Source organism: Trichomycterus rosablanca, chromosome 26 (assembly GCF_030014385.1).
Source record: "Trichomycterus rosablanca isolate fTriRos1 chromosome 26, fTriRos1.hap1, whole genome shotgun sequence".
NCBI lineage: Eukaryota > Metazoa > Chordata > Actinopteri > Siluriformes > Trichomycteridae > Trichomycterus > Trichomycterus rosablanca.
Window position 1 is genome coordinate 2531693 of NC_086013.1, and position 15051 is coordinate 2546743.

Sequence of the window (15051 nt, forward strand, 5' to 3'; positions counted from 1 at the left end):
TGCGCAAGGCCCTTAACCTTCAATTGCTTAGACTGTATACTGTCACAGTACTGTAAGCTAAATGCCATAATTGCAAATGTTTGGGCAGTTGTAGCCTAGCGGGTAAGGTACTGGACTAGTAACCGAAAGGTCACTGGTTCAAGCCCCACCACTGCCAGGTTGTCATCATTGGGCCCCTGAGCAAGGCCCTTAACTCTCAATTGCTCAAACTGTATTCAGTTATAATTGTAAGTCACGTTGGATAAATGTGACCTATAAATGTTATGAATGTAAAAGTAAAGGTACTGGACTAGTAATCAAAAGGTCGCTAGTTCAAGCCCCAACACTGCCAGGTTGTCACTGTTGGGCCCCTGCGCAAGGCCCTTAACCTTCAATTGCTTAGACTGTATACTGTCACAGTACTGTAAGCTAAATGCCATAAATGTTTGCAAATGTTTGGGCAGTTGTAGCCTAGTGGGTAAGGTACTGGACTAGTAATCAAAAGGTCGCTAGTTCAAGGCCCACAACTGCCAGGTTGTCATTGTTGGACCCTTAAGCAAGGCCATAATTAAGTCGTTTGGATAAATGTGACCGCTAAATGCCATAAATGTAAAAGTGAAAGTACTGGACTAGTAACCGAAAGGTTGCTGGTTTAAGTCCCACAACTGCCAGGTTGTCACTGTTGGGCCCTTGAGCAAGGCCCTTGTTTCATTCAATTACCTAAAATCATTCTTTACACCACTGTGTGTTTAGATTCAGGATTATTTTAAACTCTTCCTTACACAAGGGGCCCAAAGTTATGGTGCTAGCATCCGCGCCTGGCTTCTACATTCATACGTCTTCACTCTATCTGCTGAAACTATTTAAGGTCCAGAGCTCGGAGCTCAGAAGAAGGCAATAAATTGTCCAGATCTCGGTCAAAGGAGCCGGCGCTTTCCTCAGACCAAACAGATACGCGCTCTTCTTCTTCTTAACTGTCTGGCGGGCTGCATACCGGCGCTTTCACATCCAGCTTTTCAAACGGCAAACGGCACCATGAAATAATAATAATAATAACGTCTCTCCTGAGGGAGTTCACCAGGGGAGGAGGAGATAGAGAGAAAGACATGGATGGAGACGGAGGAAGGAAAAGACATTGACTTTTCTGCGTCCGGAGGCTTTGAAAGAAAGCAGTGTTGGTTTATATCATTTTGAAAAACTGAGAGGGGTGAGCGAGAGATTACGGCTGGTGCGCCTGCTGGACGACAAGCTCAGGCTCTTATCGCACGGCGCTGAAGTTTCTACAGATATTTAATCGGTTTATATGCAACACGAGACTTTTGGGGAATGTTCACACCCTGCTGCATGAGTGCACTGGCTTAGGGTCACACTCTTCAAAACAAGCACTGGGCTGTAGGCACTATTCTGGGATAAAAGGCGTATGTAAGCTTTTAACATTAAAAATAAATCCCAAAACTATTAGCCAAAATATTCGGTCGCCTGATCGGCTGTCGAAACAGCTCTGACCAAGTGACACGAACTTCATGGGACTTTTGAAGGAGTCCTGTGGTATTTGGCACCCCAACATTACCAGCAGGTCCTAGTGAGGCGTTCCGGGTGCCAACGCTTTTGCAGGCAAACAATGCACATGGGCTTGGAGAAAATAGGTTGTCAAACCAGTCAACCTTGTTCCATTGCTCCAATGTCCAGTCCTGATGCCGTGTGCCTGTTGTAGGTGCTTTCAGAAGGGTTTGGGCACATGTACCTCATCACCAGTGTAAAACCAATCCAACTACACTCTTTTTTGTGAACGTAGGCAGTTCTTGGTCATGATGAGTAATGAAAAGGATGTACCTAGATGTTTAGCTTGTGTGGCTATTGGGATGATAATATTAATAGACTTTGTTTCTTCTAACTGTCACTATCATAAGTACTTCATGATTGTTAATGTAGAAATAAACACTCGGATTAGAGGTCTGATGGTAGCCCTGCTTCCTTGCATCCAGAGTGTCGGTTCATAAATCATTTCCCTTCTACCCTCCCCTCAGTCCCTTGACTGCAGAAGTGTGTGTAATCCCATCAGAAGTTGCCCAGGGTCTTTCTTCACGCTCTCGTTCACACAATCTGCCTTTCAGCTCTCTCGGTCACGCACACATCACCCCTTTTAAAATCCTGGAGTCTTGGAGTACGTCATTCTGGGAAGGCGTAAGTGACCGCTGTGTGTCCGCTCTGTATTTTGAAAACTGGTTTCATGGCTGTTGGGTTTGTAGACATGACCGAAACGTTCTGAACTAGACTGAAGAAATAAAAAGCTACTCAGAGCAGTTTCCTGCCCGAGAACACGAGGAATTATGCCATCAACAACTACAAAAATGACATTTCTAGTTTCTGGTTTCTGATTTGGTTTTGGCCAGTTGAATGATATAAATAAAGCTGGACGATCACAAAATGGGAACGTACGTCTGAAGAGCCGTGTGAGGAGTTTGTGTCCAAGTTAATATGTCCATGTTACCAAATCTTCACTTTTGGATGAATAAGTCAATGTTTTAATGAATAATGGTGAATAAAATGGGTGCATCATGCCAAACTGTACTTCAGTGTAATCAATAGTCAAATTAATACACCATCACCATTACATATCAAATACTGGTTTAGGAGGCAGCCAGAAAACCATGAGGTGCACTTGTATGTCCATCCTACAATCAAACCAACCATCTAACCAACTGTCCAACCCAACCAATCAATCCACCATAAGCCTGTCAATACCAGCCAACCAACTCAACCAACCCAACCAACCCAATCAACCATAAGCCTGTCAATACCAGCCAACCAACTCAACCAACCCAACCAACCCAATCAACCATAAGCCTGTCAATACCAACCAACCCAACCAATCAACCATTAGCCTGTCAATACCAACCAACCCAACCAATCATCTATTAGCCTGTCAATACCAACCAACCAACCCAATCAACCATAAGCCTGTCAATACCAACCAACCCAACCAATCAACCATAAGCCTGTCAATACCAGCCAACCAACCAACCAATCAACCATAAGCCTGTCAATACTAACCATCTAACCATCCAGCCCAACCAACCAACCAACCAACCAACCAACCACTGTCATTTCCTAGTTCTATGAATGGTCAGTCCAGGGCGTCCGTGAGCCACACTAATAACACACCGTCTAAAGCGTTTCCCTCCTCATCTCGCTCTGCCAGGCATTAATGGCTCGACTAGCATCACGCCAAATGCTATCGAAGGAAGGCTATGTTTATGCTGAGCTGTTAATGCACTTCCCACCCACCTTGTAGCGCTGGCTAGAAACAGATCCATTACACCCCGTCTGGCAGCAAATAACCGTGATATATCGATCAGGACTGTAAACAATCGTAAACAAGAGTGTTTTGTGTACAGTCGGAGGTGGGAAACGGGGATGACGCACACGTCGGTGGTGATGTACACGGCTGTATGAGCATTTCAGGCTCTAAACAGACCTGAGACCAGGTTCATTTATCATCCCAACCATCACAGCTAGTTACGTCTGTCACGCTAGCACCTAACGTAGGACGATTAATGGCCGGTTTAGTTTATCTTCCCGCTGCCACGTCCGACTTCGCCTGTTTATATCCTGTCAACACGGCGAAACATAACAAACTGTCATTTTCGGCAGGGCGGCCTGAGCACGCTAGAAGCTAACACATGCTCAAAAGCTTGTTAGCATACGAGTGCAGCATGCTAGCATGTTTACGGCTGGAATGTCCGTTCTCGTTAACCGCAGGGTTTTGCATTAGCGGCGTGTTTGGGTGGCTGGATGAGTTACACGCGGCGGGTCGAACTGTTGTTTACAGTCACTGTGATACACTGTCTGAAATCTGACGTCTGTAATAAAAAACACTGATTAGCATGAGTTGGTTGCCAACCAATCAATCAATCAACCATAACCCTGTCAATACCAACCAACCATAAGCCTGTCAGTACCAAGTAACTGACCATAAGCCTGTCAGTACCAACCAACCAACCAAGCATAAGCCTGTCAATACCAACCAACCATAAGCCCGTCAATACCAACCAACCATAAGCCTGTCAATACCAACCAACCATAAGCCCGTCAATACCAACCAACCATAAGCCCGTCAATACCAACCAACCATAAGCCTGTCAATACCAACCAACCATAAGCCCGTCAATACCAACTAACCATAAGCCCGTCAATACCAACCAACCATAAGCCTGTCAATACCAACTAACCATAAGCCCGTCAATACCAACCAACCATAAGCCCGTCAATACCAACCAACCATAAGCCCGTCAATACCAACTAACCATAAGCCCGTCAATACCAACCAACCATAAGCCCGTCAATACCAACTAACCATAAGCCCGTCAATACCAACCAACCATAAGCCCGTCAATACCAACTAACCATAAGCCCGTCAATACCAACCAACCATAAGCCCGTCAATACCAACTAACCATAAGCCCGTCAATACCAACCAACCATAAGCCCGTCAATACCAACTAACCATAAGCCTGTCAATACCAACCAACCATAAGCCCGTCAATACCAACTAACCATAAGCCTGTCAATACCAACTAACCATAAGCCCGTCAATACCAACCAACCATAAGCCCGTCAATACCAACTAACCATAAGCCTGTCAATACCAACTAACCATAAGCCCGTCAATACCAACCAACCCTAAGCCCGTCAATACCAACCAACCATAAGCCTGTCAATACCAACTAACCATAAGCCCGTCAATACCAACTAACCATAAGCCTGTCAATACCAACTAACCATAAGCCTGTCAATACCAACTAACCATAAGCCCGTCAATACCAACCAACCCTAAGCCCGTCAATACCAACCAACCATAAGCCTGTCAATACCAACTAACCATAAGCCCGTCAATACCAACCAACCCTAAGCCCGTCAATACCAACCAACCATAAGCCTGTCAATACCAACTAACCATAAGCCCGTCAATACCAACTAACCATAAGCCTGTCAATACCAACTAACCATAAGCCTGTCAATACCAACTAACCATAAGCCCGTCAATACCAACCAACCCTAAGCCCGTCAATACCAACCAACCATAAGCCTGTCAATACCAACTAACCATAAGCCCGTCAATACCAACCAACCAACCAACCAACCATAAGCCCGTCAATACCAACCAACCAACCTACCAACCATAAGCCCGTCAATACCAACCAGCCACTAGGGAACCACTGGCCACTAAGAATCTAGGGCATTGTGAGGGTACGTGTGTGATGCCCTGTAATAAATAGGTGCCTGTTTACACTGTATTCTGCCTTGTGTCCAGTGTTTCCAGAATCCAATAAGGAGAAATCTACCATCCAGTCGATATGTTCATCTATTAAAGACTGATTGTTTTTTCTGAATGTAGACCTGAACGTGCTTCTGTACTGTTTAATGTGCTCGTGTTTATGGTTTAAAAGCATCCTTGTAAATAAAAGTGATGATAAAACCAGTAAAAAAAGAAAAAATGACGGTAAAGATGCTTTCCTGAATACAGAAGTGTTTTCTAAAAAGCTTGGTGACCCCCGTGCCTAGACGTGCACCCAAGGCCTCCAAACCCACAGCCATAACATGAAAATGTTCAAACGCATCACATCCTGTCTTTGATCTGCGCTCGGTAAGGTTACAAGTTCAAGTCCTACACGGCAACCTTCTGATAAAAGTGCTTAACCTCAATTATTGCTGTAAAAACGTCGGGCTGTCTGGGCGAGACGTGCCAAATTATCAGGATAAAAGGAGGAAAAGAAATAAACAGAGGGGCTTCAGGAGCCGGGGACTGGGGTAGACTGCTTAATCTGAACATTAGGGAAGCAGGATGTGATCAGGTACGCTCGGCAGATAACTGCAGACTCTGGTAGCTTTCAGGTCTATAAAGGAAATCGTTTACATGGATTTGTTTACAAAAAAGAAGTCCTGGAATGACCATAGAACAGGAGGTTGAGAATTATGTACAGTTTTAAAGTTTTACACTGACTGCTAAAGCCTTTTGCACTTAACAGATCTCTGTATCTTAGCTTTTAGCTCCAGAATCCAGAGTTTAGACTGGTTTTTAAAACAGATATAAAGGTTCTGGCATGATATTGCTAATCTCTGACATCCTGAAGGACTTATGATGACTTGGACTTGAAACTGAACGTCCATCAGATGGATCAATGGACTGGCCGATGGAGTGGAAATGCTGTGTGTTATCATAGCCACATGTGTAGCACAAGGTTCAAAGTAAAGCAGGTTTAAATGGAAGTGTGTGAGACAAACATCATAAAGTTTTAAAACACGCTGACAGAAGCAATAAACCCGAAGCTTGGGCCAGATTCACTCTAGAAGAGGAGAGAACCACGCCTATAAATCCTCACAAACGTGTTTTGCTATAAAAGTGTCAGGAGGTCGTATTATTCAGCCGCACAGGTACGTAGAGCCCCACGGTGGAGCTCCGCCAGAGGCCTTACAGACCAAGATCTGGAGGAAATGTGAGGATGTTAAAAGAAGAAGCAAAGTCAATGGGGTGGCCCAAGCGCCTCCCTGGTTCCCATCAGAAAAAGTCTAAATCGACTTACAGTACCGTGACAGTATAGTGTCTAAGCAATTGATGGTTAAGGGCCCTGCTCAAGGGACCAACAGTACCTATGCTAGCTTTTATTATTTTGCTTGAGACTGATCTTCAGAGTCTGGGGTTTAGACTAGTTTCTTAAACAGATATTAGGGTTCTTGTATGATGTCGCTAATCTTCTTCTAGTCTCCTAATAGTCTCTTGTTGTTCAGGATGATTCTTGAGTTGCCTGTTCATCCAAAATTAATCCCGAAGAAAAGCATGGAATAGGTGGATTAATAGGTGGATTAATAGGTGGACTAATAGGTGGACTAATAGGTTTACTAGGTTTTCATCAAGGGTTCCTTGGCTACTCCTTGACCACCCAGTTGATAAAGGAACCATGATGTTTGGTTAAATGAAACCAGTCTTTGAGCCAGTCTGAGAGAAATCAGGCTACAAGCAGTTTTGATGATGATGATGATGATGATGATGAAGTGATGATGGTAATAAAGCAGCTTTTCCAGCTGAACTTCTGTAGCGAATCAAAGCTTTTGTAATCGCTGCACTTTAGGTGCTAATGAACTACAGGAAGTAACTGTAGCAGGTTTGGTGAAAACAGAAGAGAAATGTACTCGACCTGCTCCAGTTTAGAGGATCGGCGCTATTGGTTAGCGTTTAAATGTGACCAGTTGTCCCGAGGTGACGAAAATGAGTGTTACGTTTATGTAATAGTGTGTGTACACGTGTGTGTGTGTGTGTGTGTACTGTAGACATCTGCGGTGGTAATCAGCATGTTTCTCTCAACGCCTGCCAAGCCAAACAAGGCAATAACAAATCCACTTTACAGATCATCGATCTGCCTCGGTCCGGGCCAACGTAAACACCCCGGGCCTCAAGTTTGCTTTTCACGGTGGGGTTCAGGAACCGAGAGGAAGTCGTTTCCTCTCAAACCCTCCGTCCACCCGGACCCAGCGCTACGGTGTCAGAGACGGTGCTAAAGATTCAGGGTTCAGGAACCGACGAGCACTTAGAACCCATCCTGTGTTCCATCCTGCTTAAGAACCGGAACGTCACACTCTAAAAGTAGAACAGAATGATTACATCCACAGTTATGGAGATTCTTTTATTGTTATTTTGCTCTTTATTCCAGAGCTGCATCCAAAATTGCTTTTATTCTACAACGAGTCTCTGTACAGTCGAGGCAGCTCAGACCTCTCATTATTAGACTGATTAAGATTGTTTTTCCTAGAACTTATGTCACATACAATAACTGATATCACTTTATTTTCTAAAACTCCTCATTTTTTTATTATTTATTATTAATTATTATTATTTATTTTGTATTATTTATTTTATTATTATGTATTTTATCTTATTATTATAATATTATTATTATTATTATGACTACTAATATTATTAATTTTTATTATTACCATGATTATTTTTACTATTATGATGATTATTATTATTATCATCATTATTATTGTTATTTTTATTTCTTTTATCATTATTTTTATTATCATCATCATCACATTACTATTATTATTTCTATTACTATGATTATTATTATTATTTTTACTGTTATTATTTTATTGTTATTATTATTATTTTAATATTATTGTTATTATTACTATTATTTTTATTATTATTATTATACTATTATTTTATTATTACTATTACTATTACCATAATTCGTATTTTTATTATATTTTATATTGTATATATTTTTTATTATTACTATTATTATTTTAATATTATTGTTATTATTATAATTATTATTATTATTATTATTATTATTACTATTATTATTGTTTTACTATTATTATTATTGCTATTGTATTTTTTTTACTATTATTATAATTATTATTTTAAGGTTTTCTGCCTTTTTCTCCACAAAAAAAACTTTAATTTAATGTCTTTGGTAATCAGAGATTCAAAGTGATGAACCCAGTCTATCCTCACAAGCACCACGTAGCCTAGCATGCTAAGGAAAGCTCCACAGAGGCTAAGCGCAGGAGACAACCTCCATTAAGCAAGCAAATGAGGCTTCCCACCCCAGAGACCTCAGCGAGGAACCGTTCTTCTGTTCTCCCTACATCCTACATCCGTCTTCATAGATCCGGGTCACCTTTACAAGATCCAGAGCCTGTACGGTGTGGAGGAATCACCAGCATGTGTGTGTGTGAGAGAGAGAGAGAGGAAAGCAGCTACTCAGAGTGAATAAGGTGTGACTGAACTGTAACCACAAGTATGTGGACACCCCTAGTAATTACTGAGTTCAGTTTTGACCAAAATACCAGACCAGATTTGCCATGAATTTATATATGTACAGTATATATATATATATATATATATATATATATATATATATATATTTGGTTACTTTAAATTTGTGAAAGGTTCTTTAAAACACTGTACTTGTCTCAATAAAAACACACACATCCATCATCCTTCACACAAACACACAAAAGCTTAAAGCTAATCAGCAGATCCAGGTGGCTAAAACAGCCGGCCTTTGTCACCTCGGCCCGTTTTGTCCCGGCTTTAATACGGTAAAAGGCGCTCCAGCCCGGCCACAGCCGAGCGTAAGAGCCTTACAGGAGTCAGCGGAGGCCATGTGCCCGTTTCAATAGACTTTAACGCCTGGTCGAGTCTGAAAATACGCCAACCTGACACTTATTAGCGGGGCGACCGGGGACACTGGATCTGGGATAGAGGGATGACAGAAGGGGAAGCGGGATACTAAAGCCTGGCTGATCGGGACACCTCAACGTGTGTAATCATGCATCCTGATTAGGAGTAATTGTTGCTTCCATATTTAGGGTTTTTTTAAGCGACCCACATTCTGTCTATAATCTTTAACTCAACCCAGGAAACGCAAGCGATGCATCAATATGAAACACAAAATAAAATATACTTCATTAATAAAGTAATCTGGTCCCACTGTGGTGTACAAGATGTAACGTAAAGCCTCCACAAGGGGGCATTTGTATACAAGTTCATTTCGTCTGCATACCTGATTTGGCACAGTTTTTATCCTGGATGCCCTTCCTGACGTAACCCTACTTGTTTTATCCCAGCCCTGACAAGTGCACCACCCAAAAAATAGCGCTTTTCAGCATTAGAAACCGGCGTTTCGACTGAAATAAATGAATTAAATGATTTGCCAGGAACCTGGGGGGCAAAAACAAGCCAAAGCACAATGCCAACACAACTCTGGATCAGTTTGATATGAAAACAGACTTGTTTTGGTTTAAGACGAGAACTTGACCTAATGATCTGCGGCGAATCGCTGGACAAGATGGATCACTGCATATTCTGTCCAAAAAATGAATCTAAAAACCTGAACCAGCCGTTCGGTGCCTCGTCTTATTGCACGGCTTTAAAAGATAGGTCACCTGATGCAGCCAAACACGAGAATAAATTGATCCACCAGGATTACACGACCCACACCGAACACAGAGGAACAAAACATCCTTCGCTGAGAGTCTATCAAACGTTTTAATCAGCTTTCTTCACCCCATCGGTGGCTTCTCTATGCTAGCGTGTCCGTCCCGTCGAGGGTGCGAGTGTTTAAAGTGTGAAGCCGGAGAGGGAAATCCGGATAAACCGGCAACTAAAGTCTTGAGGCAGTGAAAAGGATTAATAAGGAACAAATCGCCTCCAGAAGGGCTTTGGGATGGCTAAGGATCTTAACCCATATTAACCTCCATTTATGGCATAATAAAATCAGGACACCATAAATAAATAAAAGAAATTCAGCCAGACTGGGGACTGGGATTAATGCCAGCGTGGTGAACTGGACGCTGTGTCCACAAAATAGAAATTGGTTTAAGAGGTGGCATATAGAAGTAAATATTATAAAAGTCATAATTAGTTTTTTCTAGCCAAAGGATCTTAATGCAATAAATAAAAAATAAATATATACATTTTATTCTTTAGGGTGCTCCTATATTTTAGGCAACACCACAGCAGATCTGTTCCTCATTCCAGACTTGAGACTCCTGTTTCTATCTGGGCTTGGGACCAGCACCAAGAGTGCACCAACACATTTTTACATCCATACTGCAATAAAATCCATCCCTGGTTTTCTGAACATCCTCCAAAAAATTCTCCTAACCTCCTCAAGCCCTCAAACTTTTGCTCCTTATTTCTCAGCAGTGGAGGAAACTCAGAGAACTGGAAGGTCACGAAGCTTTAATGCGTTTAGCATCGACTGCTTCCCCCCACCACCACCACCACCATTCTCTCGTGCACTGCGTCTATTATGCCGTGATTCGATTTGGTCCTATTCATTTGCAGGCCGAGCAGCAGGGACCCGCGCTGGTCCGATCGGCCGTCTCTGGACGGTCCTTCATTAGATTACGGTACGACTCCCAGACACTTGTATGCTGGCCGTGTGTCTCTGTTTGTACAGGCGGGATCTGGGTCAAAATTCATTACCGAGCGCTTTAGGGTCGAGGTCACAGACGTGGACCCGGGTCAGCGTGAAGAATGGATAGACGGATGAAAGACATGAAGGAGCAAGCTAAATAAAATATCGATTTTTTTATGGTTTATTTCATTCCCTTAAAATCAAAGGGTATCTTTTATTATTATTCTAAACAAGTTTATGAACAATTTTTAATATTTATTTTGGTTTTAGGTTCTAATTAAATCCTTACTGGACATCCAGCATCTTTGGTTAAAGGGCAACACCAACAACCTGACGTCCAACACCACATCTACGGCACCAGCCACTGGACACAACTACATAAACACGGAGAGATACTTTATACATCTTGAAGGAAAATTAGGCCTCCAGTAGCTTAAATAAAATAATAAGAAAAAAAATAGAATTAAAGTAAGTAAAGTATAGCAAATATACAACGTGCATATATACAATATACAGTATATAAAATATACCAGTGCTGATATATGAAGACATTGTGCAGCTGGATTCATGATCTCCTTCTCTCTTAGTTCCTTCTATTAAAGGTCTTTCAGATCAGATGTGTTGCTGACACCATTATAAGAACCTTATTGCATGAAGTTATGCTAAGCAGCTCGTAAGCTTGTTGTTGATTTGAAGGCTAATGTGGAAAACACAGGGCTTCAGTAATTTGGCCAAATAGTGGGAGCCTGGATTACAAGGGTGTTAGTCACAAAAACTAAACGATTATTATGGAAACTGTAACACAGTCTCAAAACTTGGACCCCCGAGCGATGAAAAAGTGATATGGTTTGATGAGTATCTCACAGTGTCTCCTTCCTGGAAGAGCAGTTTGGAAGCTCAGTGATTGCTTTGCCTAGCCAACAAACAAAACACAACTTACAGATGTGTTACAGACAGGTTACAGAGGTGACAGATGTGTTACAGATAGGTTACAGTCAGGTTACAGAAGTTAGTGTTACTGACAGGTTACAGAGGTGACAGATGTGTTACAGACAGGTTATAGAAGTTACAGATGAGTTACTGACAGGTTATAGACAGGTTATGAAGGTGACAGTTGTGTTACAGACAGGATTCAGAGGTTACATGTGTTACATACAGGTTATAGACATTACAGATGTGTTACAGGCAGGTTACAGAGGTGACAAATGTGTTATAGACAGGTTACAGGCAGGTTACAGAGGTGACAAATGTGTTACAGACAGGTTACAGGCAGGTTACACATGTTACAGACAGGTTACAGATGTGTTATAGACAGGATGCAGAGGTTACACGTGTTACATACAGGTTATAGAAATTACAGATGTGTTATAGACAGGATGCAGAGGTTACACGTGTTACATACAGGTTATAGAAATTACAGATGTGTTATAGACAGGTTACAGGCATGTTACATTTACATTTACATTTAAATTTTCAGCATTTAGCAGACGCTTTTATCCAAAGCGACTTACACAATGAGCAGAACACAATGAGCAATTGAGGGTTAAGGGCCTTGCTCAAGGACCCAACAGTGGCAACTTGGTGGTGGTGGGGCTTGAACCGGCAACCTTTTGTTTACTAGTCCAGTACCTTAACCACTGAGCTATCACTGGCCCCGTTACACTGTTACAGAGGTTACAGATGTGTTACAAATAGGTTACAGTCAGGTTACAGTCAGGTTACACATGTTACAGACAGGTTAAAGATGGTATCATCCCAACTGTCCCAGCTAGAGATGAGACACATTCAAATCCTGGCTCCTGGGCGACTTCTGGCATTGCGTGCATTTAAAATGACCCAACCAGTGACCGGCAGTGTCGTCCAAATGACCACAGACCTCCAGCTCCTGGTTTAGTATATTTGCAGTCTGTCTGATTTCAATCTCAGCTGTTGATCTCCAGGATCTGTGTTTAACTCTGAACTCGGCCTGGCAGCACTCGTAGGCGCAGGAAGCAGCCAAGCAGCAGAAGGGTTTTCATTAAGGCCTAATTAAAAGCGGCTCTAGATGTCCGCCACTTCCACCCGCGACGTCAGCGAGCGCATTCTCGATAACAGTGCACCATGGGATGGCATTTATTACCGGCCTTCTTTCCTCCCGAGCCGGGAAAGCCAAACCTGGCACGGACGGATGTTACCTTAACTCCGAGTTGCCTGGGTGCCAAAGCACCCCATCTGCTGGTACTCCGGGGGCATAAATTCTTCCGAGCGGAATGAGTTATGTGGCCGGTGTCTGAGACGTGAATTATGGGAAGGCTTGCCGTGCCGAGGTATTTTTTCTGTGTCTACGCTATCAAAGCCTAGTCGTATCAAGAGCAACATGGGGGAACAGCTTCACGTTGGCCCTGAGAAGTATTGATTAGTCCAGATGGCATTTTGTATCTGTATTCGCTATGTAACGTGATCTTATCCTGTGTAGGACACGCTAAGCCGAGTTAAGGATGTCTCACAGACCGGCCTCCTCTAATGAAGCCTGATTGGGGTAGATGAAGATAGAATCGTCTCTTCTTCCTCCCGCCTGAAGGCGGTTTCTTCGAGGGGCATTGCGACCTAAGCAGGCTAACAGGAGACAGCTGGATTAAACTTTAAATGACATAACAAATCAGAGGAAAGGTTAGACGGTGGAGGCAAGGTGCCGGTGTGGGTTACTGATGGGTATCCACTGATGGAAATGCCTAAATTGGCAGAGAAACCAGAGCAGGGGGTCGTTCCCGCTCGTCCACGTCCTGCGCTGGCACATAGCCTCTTGATTACGAACCTCTTTCTCCCCCTTTGATCCCCATCTCGGTTTTGCAGGCTAATGCCTCCCCGAATGTATCTCTGTCACCGCGAGTCTTTCATTCGGGGCAATGTGTTCTTAATCTGCGCAGACGTTTCCCTGGATGGCTAGAAGAGAGATGCGGGAGATATGAGAAGCCTGATCTAGGGGTACTTTCACTGGTTTGATTAGACCTTACATTAAGCAAAAGGTCAAAAAGAAAAGGTGTATTAATTCGGAAGGGTTTGTGAACTTCTCCTACTGAAATACAGAGGCGGTTCTAGACCGTTTTAACAAGCGGGCACAGGTTGGAACCAGATGCTATGTTAGACGGATGATTTCATCCACTTGCTTTAATTAATGACAGTTTAAAGGTGTGGCGTATCGCTGCCTTGCTATTTAAAAAAGCCTCACAGAGTCTAAATCTGCACTTACAATGTTTTCTGTCATTTCTGTCATTTTGGGAATTGTAAAGACGTTTGAAGGTGGAAAAGATTACAAAGAAGCATCTAGACTCGCGCTTAATCAGAATCAGAATATCTTTATTGTCATAATTCCAGGTATAATGAAATTAAGGTGCAATGCTCTACAGTGTTACAAACAATAAATTAAAAAGAAGAACTAGAATTTACCAAGATTTATAGAATGTACAATAACAACAATAACAATAACACACAAATAGAATTTAGGGTTCATACTGCAGTGGAGTAAAAGCTATTTCTGAGCTGGTTTGTCCTTGTTTTGACAGATGGTGGCCGGGGTGAGACTTGTCCATTACAAAAAATTTTTAATTCATCCACAGCAAGACAACAAAGCAACTAAGCAGAGAAATAAGTTGAAGCTGTTACTTCTGTCCTTACTAGCGGGCATCTAGCAAAGGTCAACATACCTATCTACAACCTCGCGAAACATGGCGTTCATAGAAGAATAGAAATGAAAACACTGCTGCCTCAAAGTCACTGCTCATTGCATCTGTGAAACATGGTGGAGAGAGCATCATTACTGCAAAACGTCATGTTTCCTTCCTATTTCTTAATTAATTGGTTGCAAATGGTCATTCTGTGGTTGTAGTTGTACCAAGAGCACTGGTTGGTTAATCCTGTACTTTTCTGGAATTACCTCTGATGAAAACGCCAAGGCAAAGGCAAAGACCTTTCCAAAAACACACTTAAGCTACTAAATGTCCAGCAAAACAAATCTGGGCTGCCAGAATGTTTTACAAAAGCTCCTTGGCATCATTCTAACATGTGTTAAGCATATAAACATGCTTAGTAAGTATCTTAATACCCTGAAGGGTAAATAGTGCCTCTATGGCTCCAAATGCCCCACGTCTTAAGCTCAGGA